This window comes from Mirounga angustirostris, unplaced genomic scaffold, assembly GCF_029215605.1.
Source record: "Mirounga angustirostris isolate CCGP_5_RB_7025 unplaced genomic scaffold, mMirAng1.0.hap1 SCAF_9, whole genome shotgun sequence".
NCBI classification, from domain to species: Eukaryota; Metazoa; Chordata; class Mammalia; order Carnivora; family Phocidae; genus Mirounga; species Mirounga angustirostris.
Window position 1 is genome coordinate 114,491,970 of NW_026991717.1, and position 22,247 is coordinate 114,514,216.

Here is a 22,247-nt window from a genome sequence, read left to right on the forward strand (position 1 = left end):
TAAATCTCATGGGCTTCCAGCTTGTAATTGCACTTGTAGGTGTCTGAATTAGAGAACTATTCGTAAGTGCATTTAAACTCTGAAAAAACTTGAATTTGGTGTACTAATAAGTCTTATCAAACATACCTGTAGACAGGGGCGCCTGGGTGGCTCAGTCGGTTAAGCGTCTGACTCTTGATTACAGCTCAGGTCATGATCTCAGGGTTGTGAGATCGAGCCACGCTGGGGATGTGGAGCCTGCTTAAGTTTCTCTCTCTCCCTCTCCCTCTGTCCTCTCCCCTCCTCTCTCTCTCTCTCTAAAAAAAAAACATGCCTGTAGACAGCCTTTTCCTCAGGTACTGTACTGTGTCATTCTGAACTAAGAGAGTGCTGGCTTAATTAAAGAATCATCAATGGGTTTCTCACACTTCCAAGAAAGTCAGTCATGGTTTCCTGCTATTTAAGAAACGGATACTACATATACCCTTCGAATTACACATTGTAGAATTTTTTCAAATCTTAGAAATAATATGGCTTAACCATCTTCTCTTATAAATGAGAATATTTTAGGCCCCCTGAGGTGAGATCACTCCCCCCGTTGACCCACCTGGCTTTGACAGAACCCCAGAGAACTGGTGCTAGGGTCAGTTTGTGTTCTCAAAACCCACCTGTGTCCTAAGAATCCATTCTTACTTATTTTCAGTGCGGCAGGCATACCTAGTTGTCTACCCAACATCCACCCTGCTTCCACTTCCTAAGAGTTAAAAACGCTAACTACCCAGACTCCCTTGCAGCCAGACCTAGTTCTCCAGTGAGATGTAAATGGAATAGGCTTTCAGAAAAGCTATTGTTTTCCTGATTAAAAAAGAGAAGGATATCGCTGGCACACAATGTCTTTACCTTTCTCTGTGTTTCCTCCTGAAATGAAGACACACCTCCTGGACTGTCGGCAGGCGTACATTGCAGACTGGCAGAGTAGGACTATAGAGGGAGTCTGGCCATCGGTGACACCATGTAACCCTTGCATCAACCTTGGACGGGCCACCTCTTCTTGCTATGCCAGAAAAGTAAGCCCTCTCTTGGTTAAGCTTCTGCAATCCTATTTTCACGCCCCCTTCACTGCCCAAGGAGTAGAGAGGCTGTGGGTATAAAGTCAGCCATCCTTAAATTCACCTTGCTGTCTTTGTTTCTGCCTCAGGGGAGGAAGGCATCATCCTTCTCTTCAAATGTAACTATTCCCATCTCTCTCTGTCTCCTTCCATTCCCTTCTGAAGTCTCCTCTCTCTTCTAGTCCCTCCTCCTTGCTCCAAAGATAATCTTTAACATTTGGCTTCCGTTCGGACTTGCCTACAAAATACCATTCTTTTGCTCCACTTCATGCCCTAAAAACCTTGGGAGGAGAGACTCAAAAGCCTGCTCTCCCTGTGGCTAAGAATGATTTGAGAATACCTGAATCTGACCAACACCGTTGGCCAATCGCTCTATCTAGACTTGTAACTAGTTTGACCTTCCCCATCGTGAACTTCGACCTTTCCTGCCTTCCTGACATCACTCTCTCCCGCCTCGCTGACCCTGTCTGCTGCTCAGGCTCCTTCTCTGACCCCTCTCTACCTACCTTCCTTGCCCTTGGATGCTGGTGGCCCTCAGGTTTCCTCCCAGACTGTCTGGGAAGCCTCTCTCACTCACGTGGTCTCAATTCTTGGCATTTGCTACCTGCCCCCAAAACTTCTTCCATATCCCCTAGTTGTCTGGTTTTTTGTTTCCTGTACTTCAAATTAATATTTTTAGTCATCTAGATACTCTCCAGCTTCTCCTGGATCTTCAGTCTCAGTATGCCCAAAGCCACAGCCACGGTATTCCCATCGCCCACCAACCCTGCTTCGGCGGCACGTCCCCTTTCAGTAGAGTGTACCATCATGGGCCCAGGAATCCCAACCGGAAGGCTTGAAGGTACGATCAGTTCTGCTATACCAACATCCACGTTCCTACAAATCAGTGTGCTGTACAGAACTGACCAATGAAAACCGTGGGAAAAATGGGCACAACACTCAAAACCTTCCATCAGTGGCATGAAAAAAAAAAAAGGAACCTAAAATGGTAGCATGGTCTTACCTATGTTGGATGGTCGGGGAGTGCATAAATAACACGGTGAGTGTGGCGCTTAGAGAGCCTGGCAGTTTGCTTGTGGGAGTGGCTGCGCTTTGTGGGTTATTGCGAAGTGGCGGAAGGAAGAATCAGGCACAAAACTGAAGCACCGGATGTGGGTAAGCATGGCTCATGATGCATGTGGTGAACTGAGGCAGCCGGTAGACATTTGAGTGGTGTGTGTGTATGTGTGTGCGTGTGCATGCGTGCGCACATGCGCATACATGCGCGCATATGTTTTATGTATTCCTAAATTGGATGCAGTTTTCCGCATTCACCTGGTATTTCTCGAGGAACAAGTATATGCAAAACTAATCCTGAAATGTGTATCATGCTCCAAATGTTCCCTAATATATCAATAGGATTGGAACACATTTGAATTTTCAAAGCACAGATTGTAGTTGAACCAATTGTATCTTGGAAAACTCTATTTTGTTATACTCACAGGCACTTGGTGGTGAATTCCCATGAATTTTGCTCCTGTCCACATCTGTTTCTTCTTCTCCATCCCTGCTACTGCTGCGTCAGTCCAGATGCTCATTACCTGCCTTGTGTGAGATTGCAACAACCACGTCCCACTCTTCCCGCAACACTGCTTCGTCCTACCCCTGCCATCAGGGGCTTGGGAGCTGCCTGTCTGCAGTCGTGTCCCCAAGCAGACGGCAGCCAGTGAGGCTGTGGCTCCTGATTCCTGAGCCACTTTGTTCATTGGTGGGTGTGGGCCGATCCAAGGCTTCTCATAGTGTGTTGTGGGGATGTGTCGTGGGGATGAGAGGAGGGACTCCATATAGAGCATCTGTACGGACTTGAACACATAGTAGATGTTCAACAGGTAGTGGTTTTTCTTCCCCTTTCCTATTTATAAACTCAAAAGTATGATTTAAAAATATTAAAAATACACATAGTGACTCCACACTTTCTGTAGGATTAAGCCAAATCCCTTGAGAAGGGTTTATAAGACCCTCCCCATCTGGATCTGGCAGGGCTTGCAGCCTCCTAGTCTTTCTCTCCAACCCAGGTTCCAAACCACCTCTTTTTTGAAACCTCCCCACCCTTCCCTCCCCTCCCTCACCCAGAAAAGAAAGGTCCCCCCATCAGAACTCCCATTATGCAATGTACAAACACCTCTGATCCAGCATCTCCCCAGTTCTGTGGAGTGGACATTGCCACCTACCAAACACCCAGGACCTTCGCCCCTTTACTAATAACTCAGTTCTATCCCCTGAGTTCATCTTATCCAACCCTCTCCCATGAGACTCAGGGATGGTAACCCTATTCACAGAGCCAAGGGTAGATCCTGACTGGTCTGTACCATCGAGTGTATCTCATTCCCTTTGCCAGTGATGAAGTTTGAAATGGGCACATGACCTGATTCTGGGAACTAAGATATAAAGGTATATCTGCTGGAAAATTTGTGATAAAATTTTCCTCTATTCTAAGAAAGAGATACAGGAAGACATGGTTTTCTTTCTTCCTTTGGATGTTGTGATATCTGATGTGATGGCTGGAATTGCTGCCAACCTCTAGCCTGGTTTGGACACCAATATACATAAAGCAGGTCAAATCCAAGAGAATTATAGATGTCACATTTTCAGCGATGTTTAGAACCACAAAGGACTTCTTCAGTTTTATATCCCCAGCACCAGGAAGCATGTGCCACATACTGGATGCTTAGCAAATATTTGTTGGATGGATGGGTGGATGGATGGATGGATGGATGGATGGATGGATGGAAGGAAGGAAGGATGAATGGATGGCTGGATGGATCTCCCAGCATCCTGCTTGTTGTGCTTTCCAGTATCTGCCTCCTTCTCCAATATCTTGTTAATCACGGAATCTTTGTATTACATAAAAGATCAAGAAGAGGAAAAGTGTTTAGGCAAGAAGTTCAGAAAATAATAAAACTGAAAAGCAGCCCTGACTGGTATCCTAGGAGTACCTCAAGGCATCAGGAGAAAGAAGCTGAGCTGGTCCTGGGGTCTTTGTTGCAGGGGTGGAGGGGGCATGTTTGTGATAGCCACCCAACTCTCCTTCAGCTTCAGCTTCTCCTTTCACCAGAGCTTACAAAACCCAAGGCTCTATTACTTCAAACACAGGTGTATATCTCACAGGTGTTGGGGAAGGGAGATTTTCCTAAATTAATGATATCTGGGTATCTGTGATGAACCAGATGTAAGGAGAGAAGAAAATCATGAAATCTTACTTGTATAGAGTAGTTACTCCACACCAGGCATCCTCTCTGCCTGTATCATTTTGCTTAGTCCTCACCACCACCCAGTGAGTTAGGCACCATGGCTTCCCACACTTAACAGGTAAGGAGATTAGAGCCTAGAATTTAGGTGACTTGCCCACAGCCACTAGGTGGTGAACCTAACTCCAGAACCTAGAGAAATGGATGCAAAGTTGCCTTCTGACTATTTTCCTCAAATATCAGTTGGTTAGCAGTTCACTTTACTTTGTTTTTAAACCACAATTTATTGAGAAGCTACTAATAGGTCTGACCCTACATGTACCTTGTCTTTTCAAATACCTCATTTATTTTAGGGACCTGGATATTATTATCTACTGAGAAGATGGTGGCCCAGAGATGTTTAGAAACCATACCAGAGTCACCCAGCTGGTAGGTGACAGAGCCGCCCCAGTCCACTTAAATCCGGGGTTCTTTCTAATACCCCACAGCTTCTTCCATTCTCAACTCTGGCAAGAGCCTGGAGAACATAGACTATTCATGGGAAGGTACCCAGGCCTTAAATCCAAGTAGCAAGGTCAACATTTTGTAACAAAATGGGAGAATGATAGGTGACCTGTATTCCCAAATGACTGAAGGACCAATGAGTCGGTCATTGGAGGGCCTGAAACCAGGGCCAAATTTTCCTTGCAGTCAGTAGCGTGCTGCAGACTGGCTCTCTGAAAGGAAAGCTGTGATTTGTAATGTTTGCCCTCATTGTGTATAACTTGTTCCCCGTAGTAAATTCCAAGCTACCAACTGCTGAGCACCTGGCTTGCAGGCATCAGTTGGCTCCAGCACACTCTGCCTACAGAGCAGCACTGGCCCCACACAGAGGCAACACCAGTGTTGGCCATGGCCCTAGAATTCCAGATCTCATGGTTTCTCCCCCAGGCTCCCACTCTCAGGAATGGCACCTCCATCTATCCAGGTGCCCAAGGGCAAGTCATGGAGAACTACTGGGTGGTCCCCTTCTGCCCACTTCCAAACATTGGCCAAGTCTGCTCTCTTCTACCTCCTAAATAGCCTTCAAACCCATCTATTCCATCCTCTCTGCCCCTGCCGGGTCCAAGCCTTTATCATCTCTTGCCCAGACCACTACTTGATGTCCTAACTGATTCTCCTTCATCCACTCCTGCCCTTCTGAGTAAGGGTATCCTTCATACTCTGCCCAGAGTCATTGTGTGGACAGTGCAAATCTGACTGTGTTGCTCCTTTAAGGAAAATCCTTCATTGGCTCCCTGTAGCTTTAAGATTATGACCAGTCCTCACCACTCTCTGGACCCAGCCCTGTAGGATGGCCTCTCCCTTCTCCAGTGTTAGCCCACCACTCTGGTCCCTGGCTTACCGTGCTTCAGCCTTACCGGTCTTCTCGCAGTTCCCCCAGTGAGTCCAGCAGTTTCATGCCTGGGGTCTTTATATGTGTAATCCCCTTCCCCGGAAAGGTCTTCCCCTCCCTTCTTTATCTCCTGTACTCCTACGTACCCCTTAAGTCTCGGCTGAAAATCACTTCCTCCAGGAAGCCTCCCGTTGGATCCTCAGACTAGATCAGACCTTCCTGTTAACAGATTTCCAAATCAGCCTGCACTTCTCTTTCTAGTTACCCATGGCCTGTCTTCCCCACTGGGCCATCAGCTTTCTCACTACTTATGGTGGGAAATGCTAGGTTCTAGGTTCCCCAGCATGTGATAGCTTTCTGCACGCAGCAGCCAAAGGAGTCCTTCTAAAAGGCAAGTCAGTTCTTATCACTCCTCCATTCAAAACTTTGCACAGCTTTGCAACTCTCTCAGAATAAACTTCAAAGTCCACACTAGGGCCTATTATGCGCTACAAAATCTGTTATCTTCTGTTACTCTCACCACTCTCTTACCCTGCTCTAGCCATACTGGCCTCCTTGCTCTTCCTTGACCACAGTCCTGCCTCAGGACCTTTGCATGTGCTATTTCTTCTGCTAGGAAAACCACAAGGTTCACTCTCTCAGTTTCTTCAGATCTCTCCTCACATGTGACCTTATCAGAGAAGCTTTCATTAGCCACCTTATCTAAACCTGATGTGTTTTTCCCAACACTATCAAGCAGTTTGCTAATTCTCAGCGGGCACTGACTGAGTGTCCTACAAATTTAATTAAATTCTGACACTATCTACCTGGGGATAGTGTCAGACCCCACAGGTTAAGGGCTCAGTCCCACAAGACTGCCCCCATTTCAGATGCCAATTCCCAATCCAAGTTGTCACCTGTGCTTCTGACCAAGTGGCTATAAATTGCAGCTTCCCACAACTCCCTTCACAGGTTTGATTAATTTGCTAGAGTGGCCACAGAACCCAGAGAGACATTTGCTTACATTTACATTTATTATAAAGGATGTTAGAAAGGATACAGATGAACAACCAGATGAAGGGATACTTAGGGCGAGGTCGGGGAGCTTCCGTCCCTGTGGAACTGGGGTACATGGAACCTTCCATCCCTGTGGAGCCCCCAGCATGTGAATGCATTCACTCATCAAATCTTGTTGTTCAAGAGTTTTTACAGAGTTTAATATGCAGCCCCTCACTTCCCCTTCCCAGAGGTCGGTTGGTGGAACTGAAAATTCCAACCTTCTCATCACTTGGTCTTTCTGGTGAGCAGCCCCCATCCTGAGGTGATCTAGAGGGCCCATTCTAAGTCACTTCTTTTAGCATCAACTCCTGTGTGTGCAGATTGGTTCCCTATGAATAACAAAAGACACTCATATCACTCAAGAAATTCCAAGGGTTTTAGGAGCTTTGTGCCAGGAATTGGGGACAAAGACTAAGTGTATTTCTTAGTATACCACACCAACCAAACCCCCATCTCATCCGTATCTCTCCCCCTTGCCCTACTTTATATTTCTTCATAGCCCTTCTCATCACATGACAGAGAATCTGTACTTATTGGTTCATTTATTTATTGTTGTCTCTTCTCTCTAGAAGATGAGCTCCAAGAAAGGACTTTGTCTATCTTGATCACTGTGGTGTCCCTGCCAGTGAGAACAGCACCTGGCTTAAAAGTGTGTATATATATGTATATATATATATATATAATACAATTTCTTCAATCACTGGGTCCTGGAAAGATTCGTGGAAGAATCTCAGAAAGACCCTGGTACATTGCTGCTTATTTTTAGTAATATTGCCCCTGTGTGATGCATTGACTTGTACTCTCTGGTAATATCCTTCCAGCATTGGTCACTCTTTTTCACTAATCCACCTTTTTTGGTGGAGAAAATAGTCCCCTGGGCCACAGTTGCAGCACTTACCATGTGCAGTTAGAAGCAGCTGTTGAGAAGAGGGAAAGGCAGGATCTGAGGAAACACTGTAAAATCCTCCTGTGCTTTGCCACGCTCTGAGGAAACGTAAAGGCATTTCAATACCAAAGGTCAGAGGCACCGTTTATCTTATCCTCTTTCCCTTAGAAGAAATTACTTTTAGTTTAAAGAACATGTTCAGATCATTTCCATCGATAAATAAAAGGAATTTGAAAGTGAATGGATTAACAAACCCATCTTTGCTGAGGAAAAGCCAATAAAAAGTTTCCTTTGTTCCTTCCTGTCCTAAGTAGAGGATAATTCCAGAGGTTGAGGGTAGCTCTCTGGGATTCCTGACACTTCCAAGTGATAGATCAGGCTTGTTGTGGGGGAGGGGGGGGAGGTCACATCCATTAGAAAGGGAGAAGACGGGGACAGAACCACATCTGACCCCTAACATTTCCATGAGAAATGCCATCTCATCGTTAGGATAGAATTGAACCCACTTCGCACTGGATGCCTCATGGGCTATTGCTACTGTACTCTATCCTTGGCCTGACTCCTGACTCACAGCTTTGGCTGGAGTTCTTTAAATGCTAGGATAAGGAAAAAATTCTGTTTTCTCCTCTACTACCCACACCGAGCACCAGATGGATGGGTGATTTTCCCACATCAAGCAGTTTTCTGACACCAGCTGGGTGTCCCACAATTTAACTTAATTCTGACACTGTCTACCTTGGAGATCGCATCAGATCCCACAGGTTAAGTAAGGGTGTCATGTGGGCCCAGGGTAGGACGAGGGGTGAGGCTCCCAGGGTAGACTTGGGACAGAGAGTGTCAGCACAGGCAGGGTCTGGATCCTAGGAGCCATTTGTGTGGTCCTTGTCACCAACTCATGTGTCCCGGAGCAAGTTTCTTATCCGGAACCTTAACTGTCTCTATTTACAAAGTGATGGCGACAACTGCCAACACGCCTGCTCAGTGGGTTGTCGGTATGGGGATGAATCAGTGGGTGGGAAAGGGCCTCCTTTGGCAGGTGCAGGGCCTGACAAAGAAGCTCGGCGATGGGGTGAGCGCTCACCCTTTGCCCTGCACTGACACTTTGCTCAGTCCTGACTGGGAGACAATGGCAGGGTCTCCACACAAGGACATCAGGGGCTAAGACAACATGTCAGAGATGAATGATTCAGAGACTGCAGCTGGGATATGTGCACTTTGCGGAGACAAGAGGGGAAAAACTGGCAAACTCCACGCGTTCTGTCAGATGGCTTCGATACCTGTGGTCTGACCATCTAAAGAATTTGCCTTCAAGGATGGCAGTGAAAACCACAGCCTTCCTCCTTGGACAAGGTCTGGAAAATGTGAATGAAGACAAAAGGGTTGGGGGAAGCTTATAGATTCCCAAGGAAAAGGCCATATGTCTCACAAATAAAGCGAAAGCTCTGGGTGTTAATAAATGGAAGGGCTGCTCACAGAGCAAAGAGTGGGGCTCAGGGCCCATCAAGGCACCAGCCGTGGCCTCGGAGGGCATCATGAACTAGAGCCAAGGGAACTGAGTGACATTGGGCTGCATTCCAGAAAGACCACATTTCTAGGGAAGGAAGGAAATGAGCGCTCTGGCCTCTGTTACTTCTCGTAGCTGGTGGGTTAAAACCCCTACTATGGGCAGCCAGTATGGCCCTACTGCCCTACTAGGCGCAGAGCCTACAAAGACAACTGTTGAAGCCATTTGCTGTGTACTTAGGGTAGAGATCTAGAAGTTAAACCTCCCGGTGAGCATAGATTTATAGATCCATAAATAAATGGGAGGAAGAGGACATAGAACAAAGGTCCGGTGAAGGAGATGAGGAGGGAAAGGACGAAGACTGAGTGTGAAGGAGATTGCAATCCGCACTTGAACACCTTGTGCTAGTCACTGAGGTGAGAGTCATTAGCAACCCCGTTAGGAAAGCCCAGTACACAAATAGGAAATAAGCCCATGACAGCTATTAAGGCAAAAGTCAACTAGTACAATATAATGAAGAGCCCAAAAGAGGGATTGCATGGAAATAAAGAACATTCTGGGGTCGTTAATGAAGGCTGCTGGAAGAAGCAAGATATGCACCAGGCTGAGTATATAAAGGGAGGAGAAATATAGACTGAGTATAGGAGAGACATGGAAGGTTAAAGGCCCCATTTCAAAAGAGGCTGAATTTCACAACAAAATGCAGTGGAGGGGCACCTGGGTGGCTCAGTCGGATAAGCATCTGCCTTCAGCTCAGGTCATAATCCTGGGGTCCTGGGATCGAGTCCCACATTGGGGTCCCTGCTCAGTGGGGAACCTGCTTCTCCCTCTCCCTCTGCCTGCCACTCCTCCTGCTTGTGCTCTCTCTCACTCTCTTTCTCTGTCGAATAAATAAAATCTCTCAAAAAATTGCAGTGGAAACACAAACTGAGATGTGAATCTCAACATCTTGATTTATAGCTCTGTAACCTTAGAGTTCACTAAAGTTGAATTTCCTCACCTGTAAAATGAGCATTATGATATCTCCTTCCTGGGTTTTTGTGAAGAATAAGACAGTGTATGTTAAAGCACCCAACCGAGTGCTTAGCATGGACTTAATACAACCTAGTTCCCTTTCTCTTTTGGTCTTTAACATAAACCCATTGCTCAGGCTTCAGCTGGTGTAAAGTCATCTTCTTTCACAACTGACAGAGGTCATTACTTGCCCGAGTTATCCCACGATCTCAGGTTCTAAACAGGAAGTGATTCAATAGGCAAAATATTTAAAAAATGGAAGTGTGACAATGACACTGTATTAGCCCATATCCCCCAGCTTCTTAAGAATGGGAAGCACGTGTAATATCCCCAGTGCTGAGCCCAGAGTCTGGCACAGAGGTGAACCTTGATACATTTTTTTCTAAATGAATGAAGGAGACTGGTGAGGAAGCCTGGGGGGACAGCCAAAGAATTAGATGTGATTAGACAGAGAGCACTATGAGAAACTTAGTATAAGAACAACAACAACAACAACAACAACAACAACAACAAAACCAAAAGCACAAGCACAAGGGGGAGAAGAAAGTCTTTATAACCCAAACAGGATCAGAAAGAGCAGCACCGGGGTGCTTGGGGGCTCAGATGGATAAGCGTCTGCCTTCAGCTCAGGTCATGCTGGGATCAAGCCCCACATCGGGCTCCTGGCTCAGCGGGGAGCCTGCTTCTCCCTCTCCCTCTCCCTCTGCCCCTCCCCCTGCTCATGCTCTCTCTCTCTCTGTATCTCGGCATCTCAAATGAATAAATAAAATCTTTTAAAAAAAGAAAAAGCAGCACCTATACCTGGTTTAGTAACAAAAGAAAAGAGCAAGAATGGAAATGAGAGAGTCTGAGAGTCATTCCCCACTTGTAAAAGCCACAATGGCTCTAAAAACCAGAACAGCTGGGTCCTGTGTAACATGCTAAGAACAGTAGCAAGGGCTTTTTTAGTAATAGGAGGAAGGAGAACAAGGAAGACACCATCCCTTTGCTCAGGGCAAGATGATAACAGATGACAGAAAACAGAGCTATTGGGTCCTGCAGGCCTCTTGCCTCCCCCGCAGAGAGGAAGCTCCTCATCCTGAAAGAGGTGCTACAGGGGCTGGTGAGCACCAGTGGATGGTGGGGTCAAGAGCTCATACATCTCAGGTGGGTTGGAGTCTCTCAGCCAGAGTAAGTTACATCATAGAGGTCAGAAATAACTTGTTGCAGATACACTTGCTGTCCAATTCTTGGTGATCTTTGACAGACCATAAAGAATTGGGATGTTGTTCTTAAACTGAAGGGGAGCAAAGGATAAAAAGTGAGATCCCAAAAATAGCTGAAACCAGTTGTTTCCAAATGTTGGCTCTTAGATCCTTCCTGATGCCCTTTTCAAAAATGCAGTCAGAATCTATGGAACTCAGATATAGAAAACTGGTCAAAGTGGACATACTCTGGGTGTCATAGGGATAGAAGGCTAGAAGACTTCTGCTCTTCCCCTGGAAAGGGGACATGTCCTGAGGCACTCTGTTGAATCCTACCTCTCTCGACCAGTAAAGTTGACATTTGCTGAATAAATCATTCATTAGCTCCTACAAAGGGAAGCAGCAAACAAGGGAGACCAGCAAGCAAGGGTTCCCCAAGAGAAGGCAAGGCCAGACCAATCTCATTTTTTTTTCCATAGGCTATCAGTGGAATGTTGTAACAGTTCATCTGGATTTGAGCAACGTATTTGACAACATCTCTCATTAGAACTGCACAAACAAAATTAAGTTGCTACAATGGGGCCATCAGGCAGATGCAACACTAAGACCAGTCCGTAAGGTTGTTGGTTAAATGGTTAATTCAAGGGGCGCCTGGGTGGCTCAGTCGGTTAAGCGTCTGCCTTTGGCTCAGGTCATGATCTTAGGGTCCTGGGACTGAGCCCTGCATCGGGCTCTCTGCTCAGCAGGGTCTGCTTCTCCCTCTGTTCTCTCTCTCTCTCTCTCTCAAATAAATAAATAAATAAATAAAATCTTTAAAAAAAAAATAGTTAATTCAAGTCCTGGGGACTTTCCAATGGCCTGCCAAGGAGCTCTCTTCAGTCAGCTCCTTCTGTGGCATTTTAATCAATAATTCTAACAATAATTATTGTTCATTAGGTGCCTAATATATGTGAGACACAGTAATAAGCACTTTATATTCAATCCTAAAGGTAGGTACCATTTTTATCAGAGGCTCGAAATGGACAATTAGCTTGTTCAACATCTCATAACTAGTAAATGTGAAGCGAGGACTTAAACCTCTGCCTAAGGGACTCCAGATGAAGACACTGGTGACACTCTTGTGACATTCTGGGAGAGTTAATGAGTCAGATAATAAAATTATTATCCAAAAAGATTGACAGTTCAAAAAGATAAGCCAAATTTAAAATAATGAATGTAAACAACAAATAACTGAAGGTCTAAAAAACAAACCAGCAAAAAACAACTGCAAAAAAGAAGCTACATAAATATAAGGCAGGAGAGAGATGGCTTAATATCAGTGCATATGAAAAAATCTCGGAGGTTTTTTTTAAAGATTTATTTACTTAGAGAGCGTGTACACGCACAAGTGGGGGGAGGGACAGAGGCAGAGGGAGAAGGAGACAGAGAGAATCTCAAGCAGACTTCCCGCTGAGCTTGGAGTCTGACTCGGGGCTCAGACCCTGAGATCATGACCTGAGCCGAAATCAAGAGTCAGATGCTCAACTGACTGAGCCACCCAGGTGCCCCAAAATCTTAGAGGTTTTAATTAAAGACAAACTCATCATCAGTAAATGGTGAAATGTAGCTCATGAACTTGAGCCATATTCATAGACTAGAGTGTCCAAAACAAAGGAAGGGCCAGGCCTACTGGGACCTGCAGTGCTCATTGTCTTGTCTGCCATGTTCTGTGCTGGGAATCACATTTGAAGATGGATGGTGATAAAGAGAAATCCAATCAAGATTGCAAAAGGTGTAGCAATGATCCGGGAATATTCATCTCAGAAAGGAGAAGATAGTGGGAATGGCAGAGCTGTTTTCAAACCGATCTGGGCCCCTTCTCAGGTTGCTGCGTGGAACAGGAGTGTGTTCTGCTCCAGCAGAGAGACCCAGCCTGTGGTACATTCGCCTGCAATGCCTTTCATTCCTTCTCTTCTGTCGGTGTGCATCTTGCTCTGCCTCCCTCTCACAAAGATCCATGTAAATGCCCTGAGGGCTCACCCTGATAATCCAGGATAATTCTATTTCAAGATCCTCAATCCCATCGGCAGAGACCCCGTTTCCACAGAAGGTAATATGCACAGGTGCCAGGGACTGAGCTTTGGAGGGTCATCTTCCAGCCAGCCATATGTGGTTTAATCCTGGATCCTGAATCTGAGACATTCCCTTCCTGGTTCTCCAGCCTAAGGACTGTAGCAGAAGTAGACACTGACTGATACACCAGTTCTGAAGTGACCTTCTGGAAATCGCCTAGAAGCCCAAGCCTGAAGCCTGCTCCCCAGGCTCCTGCATAATTGTACTTGCACCCATCTCCCTGTCTGCTTGAACTGCAAGAGTGTTTCTGTTATGTACAACTGAATCCTAATAGATACCTAAAATATGGTCACACTGTGATGGAGATCCTTCATATTCATCACTCTGTTTTTATCTGTGTATCTACATAACTGAGCTACAAATTTATTATACTCATATGTACAAAGAAAAGACACCACCTTATGAAAAATAAGTGCTCTAATACTGGTTATAAACTCCCTCAGCTATGCGGTAATGATCATTGTGGTGGGTGCCATATGAGGAGAGACTTAAATTTTATTCCAGTCTGGTAAACTTGGTTAAGTGGTTCAAGGAGTTCATTGAGATCAATTCTGTCTCTCAGATTTCCTCTCCTCCTTGCTCCTCTCCAAGGTAGAGTCTGTCTTAATGGAGTAAGATGGATTATATGAGCTTATGGTGGCATCAGCAGGGAAGGGAAGACAAACTTCTCAAATCCATACTCAAGCCCCCAGTCACCATTGATCTCTGCTTTGAACTGGCTGTTGTAAACTCTTTCCTGGACCAGTGGCTTCTGAGGCACACAGCACTAGCGTTCATGGTCTGGTCTTAATGTCCCACAGAGTCAGGTTTCTGCCTGTCTACTGATCCTATCAGCCTCTCTACATTCCTATTCTCAGACATGCAGGAACTTCTGGGCCCCTTGTAGACCACACAAAGCCATGGGGGATAAGGAACACTGGCTCAGGTTTAACCATCTACCTGGGACACATCAATTGCTCCTGCATTATTGCCCTGTGCCCTGTTGGAGGCAGCATGCAGGGCTACTCTAGAGACTGACAACCTCCTTGTAGGATGGAGTGGGGAGGCCCTCAAGTTCTTGGCCTCCCCTCAGCTATCTGGATGTTCTAAGGCTCCCTCTGTGCACACAAGTCTGGTTCTGAGGCAGGCCGAAAGCCAGAACCTTATGTCTGACCTTCTGGATCCTGTCTGGCCCTTCTTTTCCTATTATAATCCCAGGAGCCAGAATTGGGCAGGTTTGGGGGTTTCCATTTCATGTGCAGCACATCTGTCTTCTGATGTGTTCTTTCCAGAATAGCCAAACTCAGGGCATGACCATCACGTGCAGGATAGAAGTCCCCTGTATGCCAGGAAAGGAGCTCTATGATCTAGTACTGATGTTAAAAGGGTAGATAACATAGCTTAAAAATCCTTTTCTTTCTTTCATTTTTTTAAGATTTACTTATTTATTTTTTAGAGAGAGAGAGAGAGTGTGTGTGGGAGGAGGCATAGAAGGAGAGAATCTCAAGCAGACTCCCTGCTGAGTGCAGAGCCTGATGCAGGGCTTGATCTCATAACCCTGAGATCATGATCTGAGCCAAAATCAAGTCTGGATGCTTGACCAACTGGGTGCCCCCCAAATCCTTTTCTTTCTTGATGTCTGGTTTTCATGAATATTGTTTGATATCAAAAGGTCAAGGAAGTCAGCTGTGACTAACACTCCTGTTGCAGGCAGTCCCTGTTTTTTTCCCAGAACAATATTCCTTGTAACTCAACAACTCAACCTTGCTCATGGAAGGCTGCTGGGGAAACAATTCAGAAGGAAGTTAGAATAGATCAGTTTAATATTTAAAAATATTATCTGTTAACCTATGTATTAAGAGATGTCTGGATTCATATCAACCAAATTTTAATCATGGTTCCTTTTGGATTCAGGCAATTTGGGTGAAGTGATTATTTTTTATGCTTCCAGTTATTGCTTAGATTTTTAAAAATAAGCAGTAGTCTAATAAAAATGTCCTTAACAATTTTATTTGGATCCTTTCGCTATGCAGCTACCCCCTTCCCTTTTTTTTATGTCAAGAGCTAACATCTTAGAGACTCTCCACAATTCAACATTCACTTGCTTATTAATTTATTAGGCATCTACTGTGCTTCAGGTCATATGTCAGATATTAAGGATACAGAAATGAATGAATGTCATATTTGCCTTTTAGGCAACCACAATTTAGTAGAGAATGCAAAGCATACCACTCTAGCACATTCTAATAATTATGATGACATGATTTTCTGACCTTATATGTCATGAAAAATTGACTCAATTTCACAACACATCTTTATTAAGCACCCACACATGAGCCAGGCCCCAGACTAGGTAGGTTCTGGGGACAGAAACACATCATTTCAAACAGAGTTTCTCCCCAGGAGGCTCTTGGGGCTTTTCAAGCCAGCAAGACAAGTTTCCCCTGAAAGTCTGTAGGACAGAATTCACAGGCTGGAAACTCTTTACCTTCACCCTCCAGCCAGCTGGTCTACCTGCCGGAAGCAAGAGCTGTTCTAAGAAGTCAGAAGTGACAGGATCTGTGTCATAGATCAAAGAAAACACAGTGGCAGGATGGACATCTGCATAAAGCTTGGTGGGGTCTCTCCAGCCACCAGGGAGGAAGTGACTAAGGCAGGGAGTCAGAGTTGTGCACTGTTCCACATAGGAGGACTTTCTTCAAACCTAGTCTCCCCATTGAGCTGACTCACTGGCTTCTTCCTCCTACAGTGTCAGAGCTACCTCTCTCCCCACTGCTGTGCTGAGCTAATAGATTGCTTCTTTCAAGGTAGATTGCTGAAAATTTGTTTCATTTCTCCTTTCTATTTCCAGGTATGTCACTGACTTGCTGAGTCATATTTGGCAGGATCTCTCTTTTCTCCCTGTTTTTCCATCTGGATAATATGGTTTATAAAGAGCTCTAAGGCATTTTTTTTCCAAAAATGTATAAGCATACAAAAATAATGGTGTTGTTTACCAAAAGGTTTTTATCTGTACATAGCTCAATTAAAACATTATCTTATTGCAATAAAAATATTTTTGTCTATTTTGTTCTTCACTGGGATGAAAGCTCTTTGAAAGCAGGGACCATTTGTTTACATATTTCTATTCCCAGCATTATACAATATAATGAAGCCAGGTATTCTCTGTCTGGTCCTTGGACCCAATGGGAGATCCATGTATGTTGACAAGTGGCCTGGAACTCTCATGATGTTTTGTGGTGCATTTGGGCACCTTTTGAGGTACAAGGTCAAAGCTCACATCTAATTTTCAACAGTGTGAGTCACCCCTCCCTCTCTCCACCCCCCAAAACAAAACCAGATAAAAACCATAAAGGAGGTCCTTAGGATCTACTTATCATATGGGTAACTGCAGCTGCTACTATTTCTCAACCCTGAATTACTAATTCGGGTCATTCCTCAGAAGTATGAGAGTTCTAGAGGAACTTACACAATTTCACAATATCTGCATTGTCCATTTAATACCAAATTCAAAGGGAGGAAATAGAAAGAAAAGGAAAGGTTGAACACCATGACCATCTCACAGACACTGAAGTAGCAAGAGATAGGAAGACGATCACTTAATGCTATGCTCTTCCTCTGGCCAAATGGCAATATGCCCAGGCAATCTATTTTAATTTAATAACAATCAATATACTGAATAAATATTTGATGGTGATAAGTAGGAAGCAAGATGAAAGAAAAAGCCAGTACTGTAAAGATATCACCATGAAAGTTTTGCTAGGACTTAATTTTGTCATAAATATTTTAAGAATATTTTTGGACTTGAGTTATAAATATGACTTCTAAATGTATATTCTTCTAAATTTTTTAAGAAAATCAAATGTATTGAAGAGAGCAACTAAAAGTATAGTCAATGTTTCTAATTTTATGTAGCTTTATTTGTTGCTTTAAAAATCTGCTTCTCCCCAGTAGACCCAAAGTGCCTTGAGGTTGGATCCATGTTTTGTTTTGTTTTGTTCTAACTTTAACGTTTTATACAGAGCACAGGGCTTTATTTTCATTGGTGCTTCAGAAATATTACCGGTAAGGGGGTGCCTGGGTGGCTCAGTCATTGAGCGTCTGCCTTCGGCTCGGGTCATGATCCCAGGATCCTGGGATCGAGCCCCGTGTCGGGCTCCCTGCTCCGCGGAAAGCCTGCTTCTCCCTCTCCCACTCCCCCTGCTTGTGTTCTCTCTCTCGCGGTGTCTCTCTGTGTCAAATAAATAAATAAAATCTTAAAAAAAAAAAAAGAAATATTACAGGTAAGGATGAATGGGGAGTATCTAGATACAAATAACTTACTGAATGTCTGCATAAGGTACTTGACAGTCTAGAGTATTGAGTCTAGAACTAGCAGTATATGTAACAGATGTGCCACACCTACTTTCTGGTTTTGGAGCACGAGGAAAACACTCAATTGGACTGTGAAAGTCAGAAGTCTACTATTTCTTTAATTTTGCAGAATTTTCACTTTTAACCTCATTATTGTAAAATAAGACAGATTTAAAAACCCACATAAAACAAATGCATAGCTTAATGAATTATGATAAGGCTAACATTCTTCCAGCCAATAGCAACAAAACAAAACTTGGCCAGGCACCTGTCCCAATTACAGGCCTCTCCCTTCTTTCTCATCCTTCCCATCCCAAGCCACCACTCTCCTGACTTTTATGGCAGTGGTCCTCTGGACCAGAGGATTCGTCCCCACCTGGGAACTTGATAGAATTGCAAATCCTTGGTCCCTATCACAGATCTGCTAAAGCAGAAATTCTGGGGGTGGAGCCTAGTGATCAGTGTTTTGAGAAATCCTCCAGGTGATTCTGATATGTGTTTAAAGTTTAAGAACTATTGTTTTACAGTAATCACTTACTTGTGTTTCTTTAGTTTTATCACCAGAGTATACATCTCTAAACACTATTGTTTATTCTTGACCATTTTTAAGATTTAATGTGTCTTTTAAGACTCTTATAACATAAAAGTTTCCTTTTCAGTCCTTCCTTTTCCTTACAATTTATCTGTTAAAGAACCCAGGCTATGTGACCTGTAAACTTTCTCACAGTTTGGACTTTGTTGATTGAATACACAAATCTGAATTTGAATACGTGAACTTGCTGACTGACTACATGATGCAGATCAACATATTCTTCTGTCCTCCATATTTCCTGCAAGTTGGCAGCTGGATCTCGAAGTTATAAAATGTGTGTGTGCGCGTGTATGGGTGTGTGTTAGTTAGCCGGTATAATGGAACAAATTATCCCAAAACATAGCGGCTTAAAACAAGAAACATTTGTTATCTCAGTTTCTGTGGGTCAGGCATCTGAGGGTGGCTTACCTGGTGGTTCTGACTTAGGGTCTCCCATAAGGTTATTGGCAAGATGTTGGCCAGGACTACAGTCACCTGAAGGCTTGACCGGGGTGGAAGATCCTCCAAGGATCTAAACCTGGCAAGTTGGTGCTGGCTTTTGGCAGGAGGCTCTAGTTCCTCCTCACATGGGCCTCTCTGAAGACCTCTTTGAATGTCCTTGAGCCATGCCAGCTAGCTTTCCCCAGAGCAAGTGATCCGGGAGGAAAAGACAGAAACCACTGTCTTTTATGCTATCGCCTTGGAAATCACAGTCCATCACTCCCAAGCTATACTACTGGCTACTTAAGAAGGGGAGAGGACTACCCAAGGGCATGAACATTTACAGGCCAGAATCATTAGGGACCATCCTGGAGAATGGCTGGTATTTAAAGACAGAATACCTCACAAACTAATATTTTCATTTCATATACAGGATTTGAGGGTTTTATTTAATCTACTCTGTATTATATCTCTTTTCTTTTACACTGAGAATCCTAGCAGTTAGAATACAGTAGTCTCCCCTTATCTGTTGGGGTTCCAAAATCCCCAGTAGACACCTGAAAACTCAGTGCCAAACCCTATATGTATATACTACATACTATGTTTTTTTCCCCCATGCATTCATACATATGATAAATTTTAATTTATAAATTAGGCACAGTAAGAGAGACCAACAATAAGTAATAATAAAATAGAACAATTTTAACAATATACTGTAATAAAAGTTATGTGAGTGTGGACTCTCAAAACATTATACTGTATTTACCCTTCTTCGGGTAATGATGTGCGATAATAAAATGCCTGCATGATGAGATGAAGTGGGGTGAACGACAGACACTGTGGCTTGCATTAGGCTACCACTGACCTTCCGACAATATGTCAGAAGGAGGATAGTTGGCTTCCAGACTGAGGTTGACTGCGGGTCATTAAAATCATGGAAAATAGAAACGGTGGATAAGAGGTAACTGCTATATCTCGTAATTATCCATTTGTTTTTAGGTTAGCTCAGGTCTTTCAAGAAGCAAACACTCTGGGATTAGACATGCAAACGATTGGGAGGGGAAAACAGGAAAGGGGAAGAGGAAAGAGGAGAAGCAAGAGAGGCAGGGGTAGCCTGCAGACTATAGTTCAAGTCTAACACCTGTGGAAGAGGATGGGTAGGAAGAGCCTCAGACTGCAGTCCAGTTGAAAGAGAATTTCAGCCACTTGGCTGGGTAACCGTTGAGCTAAAAAAATATCAGTTGCAGTCATGTAACCAGCAGGAAGAAGCCGGGACTAATGCGCCTTCATTGCGCTCATTCATTGGCTGGGAGCAGCCCTGGGGGTGTGGCCTCAGTGCGAACACAGCCAGGATCCAGAGGGCAGAAGGGAGGGGGGGCTGCCAGTCAACTATGCTCCTCGAAGCGGAAAAAATAGAGAAAAAATGAAAAAGCCGCACATTTTTATGGGTGCTGCTGCTTCATCCCCCATTATACACAACAGACTCAGAATAACAATATCAGTACTCGCACCGAAATATGATCACTGAAAAGAGGTCAAATATTTTTGTACATGCTCTCTCCACAACCCCCCTTGTAAAAAAAATGCTTCTATATTTATGATTCAGAATATAGTCATTGCATACAGTATTCTCCCCCTTTAACCTTCATTTAAGACGTTTATATATTTACCAATCCTTCTGCTAGGCTAAAGTTACATCATTTCTCTTTGGTATCTCCTTTGCCCTCCCAGCCATCAGTAACATTTAACCTGACTTCAGTGTATCCTTTTGTATTTGAGAAAGGATCTAAACTTCTAACTGAGCACAGTCTGGTTACTTACGCTGCTCTAAGTAAAATGTAATAGGATATTTGGTCACACAAGTGACTTCAAAGCCCAAACTAGATGAGCCAGAGCTGATCTGATGGCTCAGTGGGTGGATGCATGACCTGCACCCATCTTCCCAGGCTGGGGTCACTCATACCCATAGGCCCAAAACAGGGGTGAAAAATCTATGTGAATTTTTTTGTTAATGGAAAACGGAAGATCTTGAGGAGGATGTGCCTTTGAGCAGGCTCCTTCCACAACCCTCAGACATCAAGAGTGTAGAGGCCAGGGGTGCAGTGTGTGGCTCAGGCCTTCTGCTGTTCTTCAGTTGAAAGTTTGGGAAGCATTGGTCTATATATAGCTCAGGGCTTAGGGGGAATTTTTCAGCTTTTTAGAACATCAGTTACATAATAATGAATGAAGATACATAGAGAGGCTGGGGCAGCAGAGCAATTATTCTGGGGGCACAGGTTTTCAGGTAGGTTTTGTGTCTTCCCTCCCCTTTCCCTATTCATGGCCCCAGAGTTTTCACCATTTACAATGGCCCTGCAAATCCATTTAAGTACAAAGAGACAAATCCAGGCAAACTCACATTCGTGCGAACAATCCCATTAAGGTTCCCAAGATGAGGGCACTCTGTGAGAAAGTGCCATTGAACTCTTTGATAGCTCATCCTTGGATGAATATGGGGAAAAGTTACAAAGGATCTCTTTGGCCTTCGGTGTGAGAACTACTGATTAACGTTTTTCTCTCATTTCCTTGATCTTTACCAAAAATTCAATGATGCTGGCCTTCCAGACGCCAGTGGCTTGTTCTGTGTGCTCACGAGCCTGTCATGGAGTCTGTTGTGGGGAGTCTCACTGGGCAAGGCAACTATCCCCTGGCATGGGGGCAGCAACTAACTGCCTCGGCAGGGAAATTCATGTCCAGTGCAACCATGTCTACTCCTGGTCTAAATCCCCTCTTGCCCCTTAGATTTAAGAAGGAGAAGGATAAAAAAGCAAATGGGCTTCTGACTTTGGCTCCTGATTTCTCCTGTGGGCTAAATTCTTCCTACTCAAACCAAACACCTCCCACCTGCCAAGAAAAAAAAAACGGGCTTTTTGTTTTTTTTTTAATCAGACTTGTAAAACAGAACATAGCGTGATTATTTTCATTACCAGAAGATTTTTCATTTTTCAAGAAGAGCATTTGCCAAGAGATTCCTTTAAAAAAACAATTCCCTTGGCATGTTTATAACAAGATATGACTGACAATGGCACGATGCACGTGTAGCTTTTTGGTAACACATCCCATACATGTCATGGGGGTGGTCTTGCCAGGTAAGGCCAGCAGAGATCCTAGGAACCAAGGTTGCATGCAAATAGCATTTCTAGAATCACACTGGAGAGAAAGTGTCTTTGAACATCTGACGTCTGACTCCAATGTTATGAAACCAGGTTGTGTCCTTGTCCTTGCCCTTCAACGGACACCTGTGTAAATCAATGTGGCTTGCAATTGTACTGCTATGGGTGTGTGGAGTATAAGGCCTGGGGGCCGACTACTTGGATTTAAGTCCCAGCTGTGCCCCTTACTGTTTCTGTGACCTTGGGAATGTTATTTAACCTCTTTGAGCCTCTGCTTTCTCATCTGAAAAATGGTTGACATGAGAATTAAATGTGATACTATA

The 22,247-nt window shown here is 44.2% G+C and overlaps 1 protein-coding gene across 3 annotated transcripts in view; it reads left to right on the forward strand.

Moving 5' to 3' along the window:
- Positions 1 to 22,247, forward strand: part of PCNX1 (pecanex 1) — a 353,336-nt gene that overhangs the window by 277,520 nt on the left and 53,569 nt on the right. Inside the window, exons 41-43 of one of the 3 annotated variants that reach the window (XR_010405239.1) lie at positions 909 to 1,046; positions 1,768 to 1,929; positions 2,572 to 4,151. The exons of 1 other annotated variant lie outside the window; for it this stretch is intronic. The gene's annotated coding sequence lies outside the window, so the exon portion shown is untranslated. Of the gene's footprint in view, positions 1 to 908; positions 1,047 to 1,767; positions 1,930 to 2,571; positions 4,152 to 22,247 lie in introns of those variants that run through there. One more of the 3 variants, XR_010405240.1, reaches the window with a different exon arrangement.